This window comes from Poecilia mexicana, unplaced genomic scaffold (genome assembly GCF_051168715.1).
Source record: "Poecilia mexicana isolate PSO_F unplaced genomic scaffold, ASM5116871v1 scaffold_23, whole genome shotgun sequence".
Lineage (NCBI taxonomy): Eukaryota > Metazoa > Chordata > Actinopteri > Cyprinodontiformes > Poeciliidae > Poecilia > Poecilia mexicana.
In genome coordinates, this window is record NW_028263392.1 from 17,256,260 (window position 1) to 17,275,466 (window position 19,207).

The 19,207-nt window shown below is 45.3% G+C and overlaps 1 long non-coding RNA gene across 1 annotated transcript in view; it reads right to left on the reverse strand.

The window, feature by feature from the left end:
• Window positions 1–3,666: 3,666 nt before the first annotated feature.
• The window catches only part of LOC148152549 (uncharacterized), a 55,664-nt gene continuing 40,123 nt past the window's right edge, over window positions 3,667–19,207 (reverse strand). Inside the window, exon 3 of the long non-coding RNA XR_015762128.1 lies at window positions 3,667–3,743. This is a non-coding gene — a long non-coding RNA (uncharacterized LOC148152549). The remainder of the gene's footprint in view (window positions 3,744–19,207) is intronic.

Here is a 19,207-nt window from a genome sequence, read left to right on the forward strand (position 1 = left end):
AGATTTGACACAAAGAGGAAACGATCTCAGGCTCATCTGGGCGCATGGCTCCGGGGGCCGCTGGGGGCCGTTAGCTTCCAGCCGAGCTACGCCTGGATGTTGTTTACTTGTCGCTGCGCTCTGCTTTTTTATCCAGGTTGTTGCTTGAATATACGGCGACCGACATGTCTGGATGTCAGCCGCAGCTGCGGAGGCGCCGCTTCACACACGCAGCCCTCGCTTTGCAGCGGGGGCAAAGGTCACCGCGAGCCGGCACACTTCATTTCCCAGGCTGCCGTGGGGCTGGGCGAGGGCACGGCGCTATGTTGTTCACCGGCTTGATGAAACAGGTCCGCCTCGCGCTGAGTGTGTGTGTGTGTGTTCCCTGTGGGAGAGGTGGCGGGTCAGAGATGGATGTGTGTGTGTGTGTGTGTGTATCAGAGTGTGTTATGTTTTCTCCAGCTCAGGACGACTGGCTGACAAGTCAAAGGCTCAGCAACGTCTGCAGCGAAGCGACAGACGGATCCGTCTCATGATGTGGACAGGAAGTGTGTGTTTGTCCAGGAAGACAAACCGACCCTGACGATGCTGTTCAAACCGCCGGACCTGCTGTCATGTCTGCCTTTCAGAATACTCACAGAAATCCAGTCAGGATGAACTAAACGTTTTAAACCTGATGTTTTCCATCCAGTCTGAGCTGGAGACGTTCAAACAGAGACAAACCCAGACAGAGGAGGTTCCACCAGGAGCTGAACACAAAGTCAAACCAAACTCTGCACAGAGTTCAGGAGGAACACGCATAAAAATCTGATGGAAATCCAGAGGTTTAAAAGGGAAAGGCAAAAGCAAAGGAGGAGGATTAGCAGAGCAGCTAACAGCTGCTGATGTCATCCTGGACATGATGACATCATCTATGATGTTTGGACATGGAGCTGTTAGCAAGTCATGTCAGTCATCACACTGTCACACAGCAACAGTCTTCAGTCAGAGGCCTCAACATGTTCACTTCAACACTGACTGCTACTGGAAATCCTCCCTCCTCTTTGAAGAAACATTTTTAGATCTAATAGAAACACCATAACTGCTCAAACTGATCCTGACTTTATGTTCTGTTATCAATCTAACAGATTTATTACGTCCATCAGAGAGGAGCTGATGAAATAAACGCAGCAGCAAACAAACGCGGCGACGCGAGGGGAACTTCCTGCCAACACTCATCACCACCGTGGACGAGTGTGAGCCGCTTCCACACACACACACACACGCACACACACCTGCTGCAGGCAGCCGGGCGGGGCGGAGCAGCAGGGAGGCCGGCTTCATCCCATCAGATCATCCAAACATGTTAGCAGTGAAGTTTGAGCGACGCCCTGAGAGCGAAGCCATCATCTGGTTCTCATTGCAGAGGAATCCTCTGCCCCCCGCCCCCCCTCTCTGCTCAGCCTCCTAAAACAAACAAACCGGATCGAAAACAAACAGGCAACATCACAAATTACACTCAGTTCTTTCTGCATGGACGTGTATTCTCCTGGAGGCTCGGGTTTCCACACGGCCCCGCTCCTGCATGTCGGGTGTGAAAATGACTCTCCGTTTACGACCAACACACTCCGACTTCAACGCAAACTGATTTAAAAGTGGAGATAAAATGAACCCAAGCTGCGGTTTTCCTGTGCTCTCTGGGGTTTCTCTCTCAACTTGTCTCTTCACATGATTGTGCAACAAATGCCTGGAAGATTTTCCAGAAACGGGTTGGGAAGGAAAACAATCTGGATGGATGTGTTGAATTTTAAACAGTTCTTTGGTTCAGATTCTCCTGGAGTTTATACAGTAAACCTGCTGGATTAAATCCAGCCGTTTATTTAGTTACTGGCTGAATTCATGACATTTTTTACACAAAATCCCCAAACTCAACGTTTACACTCAATTATTACACCTTACACAAAAAACACAATTTAGAAAAAACATTTTTGATGAAGTTTTGGCTCTAGGATCAAGTAATTTATTTTAAAAAACTGAATTAGAAATATTTATTTCACATGAAATGACTCACAATCAACAGCAAGATATTCCTACTGGCAAAAACCAGGAAGACGACGACAGGAAGTGGCTGGATGGTGGCAGCGCTGCATGTTTTCTAAGAACTGATCGCATGAATAAACTTATTCATGCCATTTTAATTAAGCTTCTTATTTAATGGAAACTGCAATTCCACATCAGAATACGGACAAAGTTTTGAGGCAGAACGGCGACGTGTTGGAGCTCCATCACGCCTGGTTTACCGTGTTTGTAGATCGGACAATAGGAGTAAATTTCAGCCAAAGAAATTTCTGAAATTTTCCAGAAAAATTGGAAATTTTTAAATTTATATTAGAAATTTGCTATGGAGGAAAAAAAAGGAAAAACTTCTGAGAAAAATTCTCAGTTTTTTCTAGCAAATTCTTAGACTTTAGAAAACCCAGAATTTTCCAAGATTTTTGTAGATAATTTCTGACATCAATTAAAAAATGTCAGAGTTTCTTGGTGGATCTAAATCTGAGCATCTGGGAGGAGGAGGAGGAAGACGAAGATCTGTCAGAACCTCTGGGTCAGAACTGACTGCGCTCCAGCCAACGCTGCATACATGCATCAACAGCTCTTTAATTCTGCTCACATTGGCAGCATTCTTCTCTCGATAACACACACACACACACCAGGTTGCTCCTAAACGAGGAGTGTGTGTGTGAATAAATCAGCAACGTGTCCAGCTGGTTCTGGGGAATCGGAGAGTCGCGTAAATTTCTCTGAATGGCGGCGCGGCCGGATCATCTGGAGCCTCTTCCTCTAAGCTGATACATGTGTTTACCCAGCATTTAAATCTGGGCAGCAAAGCCTCTTCCTCCTCTTCCTCCTCTTCCTCCAGTCCAGCAGCAGGCGGATCTGATCCGACATCAAAGACGAGAGGAAGAGCAGCGATCCGTTCAAACCTTTTTAACTTCATATCCTCCACACACTCTCAGGGATCTGCAGGAGATTTCTCAACATTTCCAGCGCGGCGAAGAGGCTCGTGTTGCATTTAAAGTTCACAGGCAGGCGGAGGGAGAGGGGCGGACATGTTTCTGGATGTTCAGGCCTGTCGCCGCTCCGCTGAGCGAGGAGGTCATGACGAAGAGGTGAAGAGTACATCTGTCTGTTTCTTCAAAGAAAGCTTCTCCAGCCCCAGTTCTTCCTGAGAGCTGCAGCTCTTCAATCTGCTCTTCCTCACCACTTCCTGTTCCCTCTTCCTCACCACTTCCTGTTCCCTGTGCTGTTTTTCCTTATGCATGTGCATGCATAACCCCCCTTACTGGATTTACAGATGAAAATAAAGACAGCAGGAGGAACACTGCCAGCTGACAGTTGTGACATGGTGTGTTCTGGTGTGAGGTCAGAGGTCAGACCCAGAGCAGCATGAAGCAGGAAGCGGCTCCGGGCGCCTGATCCGGAGTCAGTTCATCTAATATTAATGCTGTATGTGGCGTTCCTGGGAGCGCAGCCCGACCCCAATACAATTACCAGCAATAAACAAAAGCTCTGCTTTAATCACAAGAGCAACGTTTACATGATTAATGCAATAAACTCCAATCTCATATCGCTGTTATGAGCCGAGCCCAGAACACAGCCAGCGTTCTGATTATGCACATGATTATGTTGATTTTTTTATATTACCTCTTTTCATTTGGCTCCTCACAGACTCCTGGATTTCCAGCTTGGTGAAATTTCCTCCTGCGTCTCGACTTCGAAGGTTCCTGCAGAGGAAGGAGGAAGAAATGTTTTCTCTGCACTGCAGACATCCAAACCCTTACAGCATGTCTGACTGGTTCCCAGTGCAAAATATCCCCATTATGACGGTTCGTTAGGGCCGCGGATTTCAGAAACAAAGGAGATTTCAACAAACAAAATCTCAGAAATTTTCTAGAAAAAAACTGAAATTTTAATTGTTCAAAAGTTGGAAAAATAAAATTTTATTTTTACTTTTCAAACCCAGAAATCTCCACAATTTTTCTAGAAAATTTCAAAATTGTTTTTTTTTTTTTTTCAGGGAAATTTTTTTATCTGCAATGGTCCAAATACACAGTGATACTAGTTGAAACAAAAAACTACCTCAGTAAGTTAAAAGTTAAAATAATTTCTTTAATATTCTAACAAAAAAACTGTTTCATGTCAGATTATTGTGGAAGTTTCCAGAGAAACAGAAGAAAGGCGACGATCCAACCTGCAGCGTCCAGAGCAGAAAACCCGCTTCAACAGAACCCACTGGGACCGGCCCGCTTCAACAGAACCCACTGGGACCGGCCCGCTTCAACAGAACCCACTGGGACCGGCCCGCTTCAACAGAACCCACTGGGACCGGCCCGCTTCAACAGAACCCACTGGGACCGGCCCGCTTCAACAGAACCCACTGGGACCGGCCCGCTTCAACAGAACCCACTGGGACCGGCCCGCTCTCAGACCAGAACATGTCATCAGGAACAAAACGACATCAACAAGACTGACGGAGCTAATGCTAAGCTAACGCTAAGAGAAGCAGAAGCTGCATTTTAGAGGTGAAAACAGGTATTTGGTCAAAGTTTTCCAGGTGAAAACCAGCAGCTCGTTCTAGGCTTCGCTTCCTGGAGGCGTCAATGTTTAATGAAGGTGATGGCTGGTTAAAGTAAGGAAACGCACTGTGGCAGCAAAGACCCGCCCCCACCGTAGCCCCGCCCCCACCGTAGCCCCGCCCCCACTGCAGCCCCGCCCCCACCGCAGCCCCGCCCCCACCGCAGCCCCGCCTCCACTGCAGACCCGCCCCCACCGTAGCCCCACCTCCACTGCAGCCCCGCCCCCACTGCAGCCCCGCCCCCACTGCAGCCCCACCTCCACTGCAGCCCCGCCCCCACTGCAGCCCCGCCCCCACTGCAGCCCCACCTCCACTGCAGCCCCGCCCCCACTGCAGCCCCGCCTCCACTGCAGCCCCGCCTCCACCGTAGCCCCGCCCCCACTGCAGCCCCGCCCCCACTGCAGCCCCGCCTCCACCGTAGCCCCGCCCCCACTGCAGCCCCACCTCCACTGTAGCACCACCTCCACTGCAGCCCCACCTCCATTGTAGCCCCGCCCCCACTGCAGCCCCACCTCCACTGCAGCCCCGCCCCCACTGCAGCCCCACCTCCACTGCAGCCCCGCCTCCACCGTAGCCCCGCCCCCACTGCAGCCCCGCCCCCACTGCAGCCCCGCCTCCACTGCAGCCCCGCCTCCACCGTAGCCCCGCCCCCACTGCAGCCCCACCTCCACTGTAGCACCACCTCCACTGCAGCCCCACCTCCATTGTAGCCCCGCCCCCACTGCAGCCCCGCCCCAAGATTGTTTTATTAGTTATAGATGTTGTCAGTTTGCACTTCTTTGCTTAATTTTGTTTTGAGTCGTGTTTATAGACGACCTAAAAACATTTTTTTTCTCTTTTAAACACTGCTGTGCGCTTGCATTGTGTTTATTACTTTAACCGTTAAGTTGGATTATTTTAATAAAAACATTTTTGATCGTTTGTTAAAATGAAAAACTCAAACTGGACGGAGAAAATCCAGCTCCTTTCCAATGAAAAGGTCTTTTCATTGATTTTCAGTTGGATTCAGGTGTGGACTTTGACTAGGCCGCTGTATGTTCAGGGTCTCCCAACGACTCTGACCTGCTGCCCTGTCCCTCAGCATGATGCTGCCTCCACCATGAAGTGGATGAAGCAGTTTGGAGGAAATGTTCCAGGTTCATGTTCAGCGTCTGAAGGATTTCTGAAAGTCTGCTGACTGAGACATGCGACCCGTTTTCTCCTCCGCTGGTCGGCTTTCATCTCCTGCTGGAAGGAGAACTGGGTCCATCCGAGCTCAAACTGGAACGTTTCCAGTCCATCTCCAACTAGAGCTACTTTTATTGGATCAGCTTTCCTCCCAGCCGGCCCTCATCCTCAGAGGCAGAGATCTGCCGGGCCGTAAATCCCGATCCAAACCCGGATCGCGGCACGCAGCCAGGAAACTCCCTGCCCGGCGCTGGAAACCGGTTTTCTGCTGCGCCTCCTTAAAGACGACAGGCTGTTATGAAGAGACGGATAATGAAGGATCTGGTGAACAGGTGTAGCGTAGCGCTGGGAGGATGTCAATGGTTGGACCCGTTCCCAGTCTCGCCTTAAGGGAGAACCAGTGACAATGACTCAGATCGGCTTACATAAGACCTTCAGCGTTCCTCCACTGAAGAAACGACTTACTGGACCTCCTGGTGCCGACGTGTGAAACCTCCTCAGATAAATTTACTGCAGGGGAAAAACTGAACCTGCTGTTTGCACCTCAGCTGTTATTAATTCAAGCTGTACGTTTGGAAGAGAAACCGGCCCACAGCATGACAGAACACAAAATAAAAATGCTCTCATTTGAGCAGAGCTCACATTTCTATTAAAATAGAGACAAAAACTCCAGAGGGTTACAGATGAAATCTGTGGTATTACTGAAGTTTAAAAGGTTCAGAGCTGAGATTCAAAGAAACTAGTTAGATTTACTCAGTTAAAGAAACTTAAAAACTTGCATTTAAGTAAAAGATTTATTTAACTTAAATGACATCACAAAGTATCACTGCTCTTATTGCTACTTTTATTGTAGCAATAAGAGCAGCTACAGTACTACTACTGTATTGTAGTATTGTAGTAGTACTGCACTACAGAGTATTGGCAGATATGAGTCGTCTGTTATAGTAAATACGTCTTTGCTCTGTAGTCGTTTCTTGGACGGTTATGTTTTTATTCTTTTTACTTGGGCATAAATACTCCAGATTTAGTTCAACATTCCCAGATTAAATGTGGGATTTGTCTTTAATTTTTCAGTGTCGCTGAATCAAACCTGATTTCTGAACATATTTCCAGGAGTTGGGAGGATCCGTCAGCTGGTGACATCATCAGACGTTTCCTCTTGTGTTCTCATGAAATAAAAACAGGACAAATAAAGTATTCTAGTTTCTGCCTGCTGCTATTATCCTCCGAGTCCCAGAGACAAGCAATCAAGTGGGTCAGCACACACACACACACACACACACACACACACACACACACACACACACACACACACACACACACACACACACACACACACACACACACACTCTCTCTGCTACAAGTGTCTGTGTGTTTGTCCTCTCTCTAATCTCCCATTAGAACCGAACTGACTCTGCAGGCTGTGTTTACTCCGACCTGGACGGATGTGAAGTGTGTGTTTATATTATCTGGTGCTTTTTTTTTAGCCTGTGTGTTTTTATTTCTAGTTGTTTGAAGTGCTAATCCTGTGGTTGGGCCTTTATCTGGTGATCTTCGCCGTCACACCTCTGGAGATGCAGCTTTCCGCTCCGTGGCCAGGAAGCTCTCCAGGTGAGCTCTGCAGGAATCGTTTCATTTGGCACCAGGCAGCCAGGCTTCATGCACCCTGCAGGACTAGATGGACCTTTGGAACTGAGACGTCACATATTTTCCATGTTTGACAGAACATGGAGCCCACAAAAAGTATTTACCTCCTTTTAGCTTTTACAAATCAGGAAAAGAAACCCGGCTAGCCAGGCTACAGGGAGAGTCGACAGTGAAGGAGAAGTTTTAGGTTGAAGAATAAAAACGTCAGGTTTGTTTCTGTTCAGCTGCAGGAAGTCATTCCACGTCCTGATCTGATCTACGAATCTGTTCACTGTTTGAGCCGAGCATCATCTGCATGTTCATGCAGTTTGAGCAGCGAAGTGAAGCTGCAGTCAGTTTAATCTTCCTGCCATCTGTTATTAGCTGTGATAATGTGTGATTTTTCTCCATACATGAATCTGAATGTAACTCAGTCGGACCGGAGCCGCGCAGGTGACCCAGAAAATAGAATAAAAAATAAAAATGGAGGCAAAGAGGCTGATATCTATAGATATGAGGATAATGATGAGAGAGAATACATGGCAGCACTAAGACCTGCCGCCGCAGATAAGAGCAGAACATCACCAGTGGGCCCCGTTTCCACAGCCAGGCGGCATTTTATCCAACTTCCTGCTTCCAGATAACAGGAAGTGTTTAACACCAGAACGCCGAGGTCAGAGCGGCTCTAAAGATCCATGATTCACCGACAGACGGTTTTTAAACCATCATTTCCTCACACAACACCCACATTTATTTACAACATCGATAAAAACGTAAGAAGGCTGAGAAAAGATTCACTTCTCAATTTAGCTGCATGATATAAACCTGGATGCAGCTCCTAAAGCCTAAAAACAGGAAAAGGTTTTAAAATCTGGAAAATATCAAATGTTTCAGCTCTAGTGATATTACATGATGACTTTAGGTTATTAAGTGGAAATAGAGGTGAATTTATTGGCCTCAGTGAGACAAAAGCAGGAGGATCTGACAAAGACTGACGAGAACAAGCAAACAGGAAGGGAGTGATTACTGGTCACTACTGCAACCGAAAAACACAAGTTATATGGAAAAATGTAATGTAGAGGTATTTTACAGGACTGACTTCCTGATAAATGTGACTCTGGTGATTTTTGATTCTTTTATCCAACAGATTAAAAATATAAGATGTTTTTAAAATCACAAGCAAAGCAATGAGAATCTATATAAACAGTAAACGAGCTACAGACTCTGGCCTGAGACTCGGTGCTGAGTGAAACGAGGATGCAGGTATCAGCTGGGATCCTGGTTCGTTTGGTGAGGAGGACTTCAGTTCAACAAGCACCAAAAACACCTGACGAACATTTAGCTTTCTTTAAATTTATACTTTAGTTCAATAAAACACATTGAGAAGTTAAATGTTTATTCTGAACTCAAACTAAACTATTTATTTTCCAGCAGGACGACTCTACGCAATAACCTGCATCAGTTATGAGCTAAAAACATTTAAACAAAATCTGCATCAGCAGCTCTACCTGCAGCGATGATCATTGATTAGCTTTGCCTACATGCCAGTAGGAGTGTTAACGTCGATAAGGTCAGTTTGTTTTCACCTGGCAGAAGCTGACATTGATTTCAACACCAAGTTTTAACTCAGTCATTAAGTCCAGAGCAGAACATTAACCAGAGCTGCAGGCGGCGGCGCTGCTTCCTCACGCTTCGGTTCAACAGCTCCAAAAGTTGGGCGAGAAAATGCAAAACTTCCCCTCAGCCACAGAACTGATAGATTTTTCCTCCATTCATGTTTTCCAACTTGCCAGAACTTTCTTGAAATTCTTTGGCATGAAATAACTCAAATGCAAATAGAGCAGATGCCAGCAGGAGCCAGAGGAGGCTAACCTGTGTTTTCAGGGCGGCGTCTGGGCGAAGCTAACCCCACCGCTAGCCCTGCCTCCCGGTTCCCGTCGCTCAGACCTGCACTGTCACCTGCCTCATTAGAGCAGAACCCAGCAGCAGCATGCAGGGGAGGAAACTCACACGGCCAGGCAGGGAGATGCTGCTGCGGCTCTCTGATGTGTGTGTGACAGCGAGCCGGAGCGCGTGTGTGCAGCAGAGGGTTCTGATTTTCCTCTTGTTAGACAGGGGAATGACTTACGGCCATACCATTGTCTGTTAAAGACCCCAGGACCCTCCATCTGTCTGCACACAGCGCGTCCAGGAAGCAGCTGTGAAACTACGATTTAACTGATATCTGCAGTTAAAGACCTGCCAAAAGCCGCTGCCTCTGCCAATATCCACATTTCTACATTTCATCAATTTCATGCTAAAAACAAAAAGCCACAGTTCAGTCCTCGATTGTGTTCTTGGCAAAGTGGAAAAAAGGCAATTATGAGAAATAAGAAGTCTGCTGCTAAAACATGGAATTATAATATTAATGACAATGACGAGGCGCCGGAGCAGAACGCTGTGGAATCTGATTAAAACGACACATTAGAATCAGTTCAGGTTCAGGGTTCCAGCTGCACACAGCCAGCGCAGCGATTAGCAGCTGCACAGCAGAAACACGTCAGGCTGCACAAACAGACGCAGTTATGATCCTCTCATAATCCTGCTCAGAACAGAAGAAGGGAAACAGAAGCAGCACCGGTTCATGAAGCTTCATACCTGAACACATCGTTAGTTCACAGCCGTTTAAAAACACAGCACTTTATTCAGTTTTACCTTTTTGGTCCCAATTAAATGCTTCAGACATTGAAAATAAGATTTCATTCATCAAGGAAACGAAGCCGTCCAAAGCAACCAGGATTAAACAATTAACATCCAACCTAAAAACGCTGCTGCTTCTGGAGGACAAATGAGCTTCATAAAAACATCGTCTGGCGTTTAGCGGAGATATTTTCCTGTAGGGGAAAATCAGCTGAGCTGCTGCTGACAACAACTCAACGTTCTCCCTCTATAAACAATGAGCCTGGCATCATCTCTGGGTTTAACCCTGTCTATGTCCTAGTCAAAGATACCGGCTGAGCTTTGTTGCAGCAAAGGATGTGTTCCGAGCAGATAGTCCAGAGGGGTCGGTTCTACTGGAACCAGAACTCCATCATCTGCTCCTCCTCCAGCTGCTGTGGCTCTGAGTCAAACCAACCTGTTCCCCTCCTAGCCTGTGGGGGCGCTGCACCAAGAACCACTGAAGGAAACGACACAAAAACCTCTGAAGACACTGAGAACAACTTCCTTCTTCACCAGATGGAAACTAAAATGAACCAGAGTTCACTTCAACTGAACCAAGACCGAGGTCTGGAGGACCAGAGGTCAGAGGTCGCTTAGCTTTCACACCTCAGCAACCAAACCGGACTTTCTAGACAAACGGACAGGAGCTGGTTTAAAACGGTGGGAAGGCACCATCTGAAAATTATCTCTGTCTTCTTGTATTTTTTAAAAACCAGCTCAGAGTTTCTCTGCTTGCCGTTTCTCCCCAGATGAAACTTTCCCTGTTTTTAGTTTTCTTTAACATAGAAAACACTCCTAGACCCACCGTTTGATTTTGTATCAGATCTTTCTGAACTTGAATGCACCAATCAGTTCACAGGATTAGCAAAATCACAAAAAAAGGAACATTCATGCTCGTTTACCATTTAAAATCTGGATTCAATATGAAGAAAAAGTAAAAACAACTGTTTATGGAACTAAAGATGTCTGTATTCATCCTCTGTCAGTTACAAAACCTTTTGTAACAACCCAGCTAGTGGAGAAAACCAAACTTATGACTGACTCAGGTTTCTCCATCCAGCTGCGTTCATCACTTTCAGCCTCGCTGACGGAGAAAAGATGTTTCCCAATCTCTGGATCAGAACCTGAACCCCCTCCGCCAGAACGAGGCCGCGTCTGCTCTTCATTACGGCTCTATCAGTCCCACATGGGCGGCTCCAGAGCTGCTTTAAAGGAGATCTGGTTACCCAGAGGGTCGCATTTGCAGCAAACCTTCGGATGAGCGGCGTTCAACAACCCTGACGCCGATGACATCATCAGTACCCGCCCTGCCCCAGAACCTGCAGGAGTTCAGACTGAAAACACAGCGAGAGCCTGCTGCAGCCTGTGTGTGTGTGTGTGTGTGTGTGTGTGTGTGTGTGTGTGTGTGTGTGTGTGTGTGTGTGTGTGTGTGTGTGTGTGTGTGTGTGTGTGTGTGCGTGAGAGAGAGAGGCAGTCCGCTGACCCTGCGGGCGAGAGGAAACAGATGCTTTGTGAGGGAGTTTACACAAGACCGCAGGATCAAATCCAAGCCACAGGCAGGAACGGCTTATTGCTCAACAGCACTTAAACCCAGCAGAGCGAAGTGAGGAGGGATTTCTGCCTGCAATCCCAAACACACACCCGGGCTTTAACTACGCCATGTTACACCACACATGCTGCTCGTTTTTAATCTCTGTACAGGTTGAAGTATCTCACTCACTTTTCTGCCCAGATTTAGAATAAATAAAACCTCTAAATGTAGAGAATCTGATCGATGCGTCAAACTACAAGTTCTGCAGAGAAACTTTTATTCTTCACCAGTTGCCTAGTGACTATAGTTACATCTACTTTAGTAACGGTATCTTTACCATGCTGTCCGTTTTACTTTTACTAGATAATTAAATAGTAATAAATAAAATTAGTCGTTTTATTATGAAGTATTTCTACTCTTACTTGAGTAAAGTTTCTGGATTCTTCACTCACTGAATGAAAATCAAAAGTTTAATCAGTTTTTTATTGAAAGAAACTGATTTAGAAAAAAATTTACTTAGCCTGATTGTTATTTTTTTGTTATTTATATAAATTATTGTCATTTTGGTCCTTAAAGTAGAAAAATTGCCACTTAACCTTATATTTTGGTCCGTCTGATGATGTAATTTTTAAATATTAAATGATTGATAATTTGATCAGTTACTCAGGTAGACTTTGTACCTTTGTATATTTTTTTACTATTGAGTAAAAATATGTTGAAGTAGATCAACTTTTATTTCCAGTTCCTTTCAACTAATATCAAAATAAACATTTTGATGCCTAAAGGCGACAAAATTGCTTCACTGAAGATTTGATCATTAGTAGCAATATGTAAAAAAAACTCCTAACAACATCATGATAGTCTGTTGCACAGTCAGTCTTCAGTCAGAGGCCACTTCAAAGTCAATGAGAGACAGACTGCTACAGGAAATCCTTTTTTTTTATCAAAATGAATTAAATGTTGTAATTTGTAGAAATTAAACCTTTTCCAGATTATTTATAATGTTTAAACTTTAATCTGATTCCAGAACAACCAGCAGCTTTTCCTCCTTTCCTTACGTCACTGTGGATGTGGAGTCTGACAGAGACGGACAGGAAACCGGAGTAAACAGCGCCGTCGGGTCGCTGAGCTGCCAGCGTGAGGGAGGAGAGGCAGGTGGAGACGCTTCACCTGTTTAAGGATTCGGCTGACTCCCAAACTTTACATGCTTAATATAACGCAAACGTTCCTTCAGCTGAGGAGAAGCCGTGTTTTCCTGACACTTTCCTTTGTCCTCAGAGCCTTTAGGTAATTAATTCATCATCTGAATGTATTTCAGTCTCGGGTTCAGCAGACAGTTTAAGTGCCTTTTGATTGTTGACTCACTTCACAGTTATGACAGTCGCAGTTTGAGTCTCTCCAGCTGGGAGAATGTTTGACTGTAAAGGTCCTGTCACAGGATGGAAGGTATAAATGTTCAACTTTTAAAAGTTTATCCAGACAAATTCTAATTAAAGTCCTCAGTATTATTTAGAGGAGAAACGTAACAGATCTGCTGACGGACGGCCCACAGCATCACCTTTTAATGCCCTGATCGTGTCCTGCAGCATGGCTGGAGAGCTACTCAAAATGTAGCACTATGCTAAAAACATTATTTAAAATTCAAAATAAAGAGCTGAAATCAGGAATAAAAGGTTTCAAACAACTAGGAAACTGGAACAGATCCAGAACTTCACTGCTTTTCAAGCATGAAATTATTATTTTTATAGCTTTCAATAAAGTTAGTGAGATTGTGTTAAATAAAAAGTTACAAGTCAGTCTGGTGTTTTATGTGTTTCGGAGTGGGGTTGGTTGGTTCCAGAAGCTGTCATCATCATCATCATCATCATCGTGTTGTTGTAAAAAAGAGTTTTACTTCATCGCCTCATTGGTTTAATTCTCTTCATGCTAATGTTACTTTAACTAGAACAGCTAACAAGCAGCGCTAGGAACTCAGAGCTGCTGCATAAATCATTCTGCAGGAAACACATCTTCATTTCCACATGCATGCTAAACACATTCAGCTGGGTTTGGGGTTAAAATCCTGAAGCAAGACGGCCAACAAAAGCCCTGTGCAGAACAAAGCATCCTGCTCCACACAGAGGAATGGTATGCATGTCGGCTCATGTCTCCATGCAGAACGTGTTTCTGTGAGAGAGCAGCTTCATGTGGGAGTGGAGAGGTGATGAATGTATAGGAGACGGAATAAAGTGGAACCAGAGTCAAACAGGGAGATTCCCTCCACCCTCCACAGATAACAGATGTTATGTCAGACTGGATGTTTGTGACGGTGTTTACAGCGTGAAGTTGGCCTCAGACTGGGTGTTTGTGATGGGTTGACAGTCTGAAGTTGGCCTCAGACTGGATGTTTGTGATGGGTTGACAGTCTGAAGTTGGCCTCAGACTGGATGTTTGTGATGGGTTGACAGTCTGAAGTTGGCCTCAGATCGTATGTTTCTTATGGTGTTTACAGTCTGAAGTTGGCCTCAGACTGGATGTTTGTGATGGGTTGACAGCGTGAAGGTGGCCTCAGACTGGATGTTTGTGATGGGTTGACAGTCTGAAGTTGGCCTCAGATTGTATGTTTCTTATGGTGTTTACAGTCTGAAGTTGGCCTCAGACTGGATGTTTGTGATGGCGTTGACAGCGTGAAGGTGGCCTCAGACTGGATGTTTGTGATGGCGTTGACAGCGTGAAGGTGGCCTCAGACTGGATGTTTGTGATGGGTTGACAGTCTGAAGTTGGCCTCAGACTGGCTGTTTCTTATGGTGTTTACAGCCCGAAGTTGGCCTCATGACTGGATGTTTCTTATGGTGTTTACAGTCTGAAGTTGGCCTCAGGTTGGATGTTTCTTATGGTGTTTACAGTCTGAAGTTGGCCTCAGACTGGATGTTTGTGATGGTATTCACAGCCTGAAGTTGGCCTCAGACTGGATGTTTCTTATGGTGTTTAGTCTGAAGTTGGCCTCAGACTGGATGTTTGTGATGGCGTTGACAGCGTGAAGTTGGCCTCAGACTGGATGTTTGTGATGGTATTCACAGCCTGAAGTTGGCCTCAGACTGGATGTTTCTTATGGTGTTTACAGTCTGAAGTTGGCCTCAGGTTGGATGTTTCTTATGGTGTTTACAGTCTGAAGTTGGCCTCAGGTTGGATGTTTCTTATGGTGTTTACAGTCTGAAGTTGGCCTCATGACAGGATGTTTGTGATGGTGTTTACAGTCTGAAGTTGGCCTCAGACTGGATGTTTGTGATGGTATTCACAGCCTGAAGTTGGCCTCAGGCTGGATGTTTCTGATGGACAGGCCTACTAATCAAGTCATGCCTTTTGCAAAGCTTTCCTCTCCACAGCTGAAGCTGGGACATAAAACTCCAGACGGTGTAGGAACCCTGACTTCATAAAGCGACCAGTCGGGGTGAAGTACCACCAGAATGTTTCGGGTTGTTTGGGTTTTCCCGTCCCAGCAGCATGTGATCCGAGGGTTTTGGCGCATGACGGCAGAGCAGCTGACGCATACCGACGCAGCGTTCATGCAGCCTTCTCAGACAGACTCGCATACCAGCGCTTCCACCACAAACACATCTCCAAAATGAGCCCATTGTCCTGCGATGGGACCCGGACGAAGAGGCTCCACCCCCAACCCGGCTCGTCCCACACTGCACGCTTTCTTCATGGAGGACGCAGTCACTCACAGGCTGCATGGGGGACGTTAGCCAGCTCAGGCTGGGGTCAGAGGTCAGCTCTGATTGGGTCTTGAGGTCAGGGCGCCACTGTGCTGTCCACTGTACGCCTGCTGAAGATGAAGGCTCATGAATGCTGCATGAGAGCGCTGCAGCTGCGGCGGCATGGAGGGAAACAACGGGGAAGATTTGATCTGAGACGGAGGATAAAGAGAGTCTGTGAGGAAACAAAGAATCGCTTCATGACAACGAGGGTCAAACGGCGTTTTATTCACGGTTCCTCCTCCACTCTGAGGAGGCGCGCATGTTTGGGGGGAAGAACTTCTCCCATCATGGGAAAACATTTGGTGGACCGTAGCAAAGCGTTGAATTTAAAGATTCAGAATGTCAACTTTATAAAAAATATGGACTTTATATTTAAAATGATCCTGTTATAACAGTTTATGAGACAATCTGTGAAATCATTTATCTCCTCCAGCTACTAATACTGTCTGAAGAAATGCACCAAAACAACCAATCAGAGCCAGGAGGCGGGGTTTAGCACCGTCATTCATCCTCATGTACTCAATGCTAAATATGCTAATAAATATGCTAATTTCCGTTACTGGAAGGCTGTTTATCCGCTGTCATCAGTGGCCATGCTAACTAGCCTTAGAATTCACAACCTGCTATACTAGCTAAAGCACAGCAGGGAGAAAAAGTGGGGAGTGATTGACAGCGCTAAGACCCGCCTCTTGGCTCTGATTGGTTGTTTCGAGTTAGACAGAGGAGCTACACTGCTGTGTAGCTTATTGTGTGTGTTTATTTAAAGTAATCAGTAAAGTAACTGGATTACTTTCTTGGTGAAGTGATCAGTAATCAGTTCTGACGCTCTGCTGTCCGTCACTGACCGTAGATCGGACCGAACCGGGCTGAGCTCCAGATGTTTGCAGTGCAGCAGCAGCAGGCGCGTTCCTGTGCGGCTCATGACAGAACCAGCGCCGCGTCCGGATTCACCGGCACCCAGCCGGACTAACGCTGTGCTCTGTGTGCAGACCGGCGTGGAGACGGAGTGGGAGGACGGCCGGAGACAGGAGCGTTGCTATGGTAACGTAGGGCCAGAGGCGCATGGACGCCACGTGGCCGGAGCTGCAGAGACGGATCCAGAAGAATATTCCAGAACTGAAGGCCAAATTCTGTGAAACTTCACCACTTTGGCTCTTTTACTGCCTGGTTGCTTGTTCACACGTTAAAAATAATATTTAACATCAGCTGTTATTCGTAGCTGTTTTTGGTCTCTTCATATTAAACCACCATAAAATTATTTATTGGAACGAAGGGTTAAAACTGTAAATCTTGTTCCAGATTTAAAGCAACACTTTTCCACCATGGTTTCTTTAGATGTGGATTCATTTCTGTCACTTCAGTGATCTCTGACTTATTCCTGCAGCCTCACTTTAACGTGTCAAGATTTCTCTTTGAGATCATTTTTAAAACATCTTTATATTTAATCTGAGGAATGTGAATATTGTTCATGTTTTGGCCTGAGACTCACGGACATCATCATCCTGTCAGAAATATCTCCAAACAAAACATAAAGATAATAAGCAAACAAAATACAGTTTACAACAACAACCTGGACTACAAACTACTTTAAAACACATATTTGGAATCTCACCATGGTTTGGAAAACAAAACTAAGCAAACCGAGGATAAAAAGATTAAAATCAACCTGCAGCAGAGAGCTGACACCAGGACAGGAGATGAATAATGTCTGGAGGTCACGACTCAAAGGAATAAGACAAAATGCTGAGACTGATTCAGCTGAAGACTGACAGGAATATTCTAGTTTCAATAAAAACCTTCAGCAGGATATATTTGTTTTTTATTACTGACATATCAGCTCACATTAAAATGGACATGATGTTGGTGTATTTTTCTGCGTTTGAAGTTCTTCCTGACAGCGTTTGGTTTCTCAGCTTGTTGAACTGAAATCGTTGAGTTATAATCAGCAGCTTCATGTGAATAAACACGCGTGAGACGTGTTGCCTTGTTATGTTCAGTGTGTGTGTAAACGATGCCTGTGTGCATGTTGTGTGTGGGAGTGGGGCCAGAGAAGTGGAATATCTCAACCAGGATTCAAACAGTAGACAATGAAAATATATTTTATGCACTTTCAGGACTTAATATTATAAATACGGTGCTTAAAGTTGGAGAGTTTAGTTTGAGAATGTCTGACATGTTGGGATCTGGTGAAAGTTGGGAGTTTCTGTCCTGCAGCTGCAGCTGTGAATACAGCCGAGTTTAAAACTGATGCTGGGATTAAATTGAAATGTTTCTACAAATTGTCACTTTGCAAACTTATGCAACAAGGTTATTATGACAGAATTATTATTTTATTTCCAGTTTTCTTATTGTATGAACCAGATGCAACTTTAATGTTGGAAAATGTGTGAAAATGTTTCATTGTATTAAAACCAAACTAGAACAAAGCGTCATCTCAGGTACGGACCGACAGGAAGTGGCATTTTCTTTATCCTGACTGCCATTACTCGCCCCTCCCCCACATGTTTCCAGCTCGTCCGATGCAGCTGTAATCACCATTGTAAACCTGGTGTCATTGTGAGGACACGTATAATTAAAAGAGGATTAGCATTGGCCGGGCCCAGATGCCTTCTGCATGTAATTAACATTCAGACAATGTGGCGGCCATGCAGAGGAAACACCTGTGTTAGTGGGCGCGTCCCGCGTGTGACGGCGCGGCGTCTCAGAGTGTGTGTGTGTGTGTGTGGGAGGGATTAACCCGCTCACAGGCCAGCCAATCATTCAACACACACACACGAACATTTAACGCTGTTTAAATCATCTGCACTGTATCGCTGCTCTGAGGGAATTTGCCATTCAATCATAACATCCGACCCAAACAGATAAAGTGAGCAACGGATTCGTTTTTACTTTGTTTCTGTAAAATATTGCATCCATTGTCTGTCAATCAGTCCAGTTTATCATTTAGCATTTCAGCAATAACGCAGTTCAAATTTATTAAGATTATTCAGGATTTTTTTGTTTGTTTTTACATTTCTGGTCTCAATCTAAACAAGGCAAACTTTAAATCTGACAAGAGGATTTATGGTGATTTTCATGTATTATAAAATCACTTTGCTTCAGCCTGACCTTAATAAAAACTAAATTACAAAATGATAAAACTACACGTGTAACTGTTTTTAAAATATGTAACAGTTAAGATTTTATGTGATGAATATTGATCAATTAATGTACTTCTCCAAGAGATTTTTATTTACTTTTGTTTTCTTAAATATTATGTATTCACCGTTGCTCAGTTGGAAACTGAAACTTTTAAACGTTTTGTGAAGCTGAGAAAACTCTGGATGAACTTTCCTCAGCAGACATTCAGGTCCGTTTCAGACCTGAACTCAAAGCTTCCTGCAGTCAGGCGGTTCTGGACCCGTTTCCAGGACGATGGTGGCCCTGAAGCCGGGAAGAGAAGATCACAGTTTCTCTTCCTGGGCTGTTTGACATTAAAAGGATGATTAACCTCTGAGGTTCATCCTCCGTCAGGCGGCTGCATCCTGACTGGAAGCTTCACGCGTCTTTCTGCATAACCAGCGTCTCTGAGCAGAGCCGCAGAAACAACTGTGTGCAGAATTAATGGCTCTGGGGTCACTAAGCATTACCCCCGACCAGCATGAGATGAGGTCACAGAGAAAGGTCGCCGTGGAGACGTGAGAGCATCTCGCTGCTGACCTGCAGGCCATTAGCTGAAGGGTTAGCATCGTCATGCTGCTGCTAAGTTTCACCACTTCTTCTGTCAGAACCAGGTTTTTACTAACATGACAGCGGTTCTGGTTCTGCAGCTTAAAACCCAGAAACATAAGAAACTGGGCTTGAATTTAC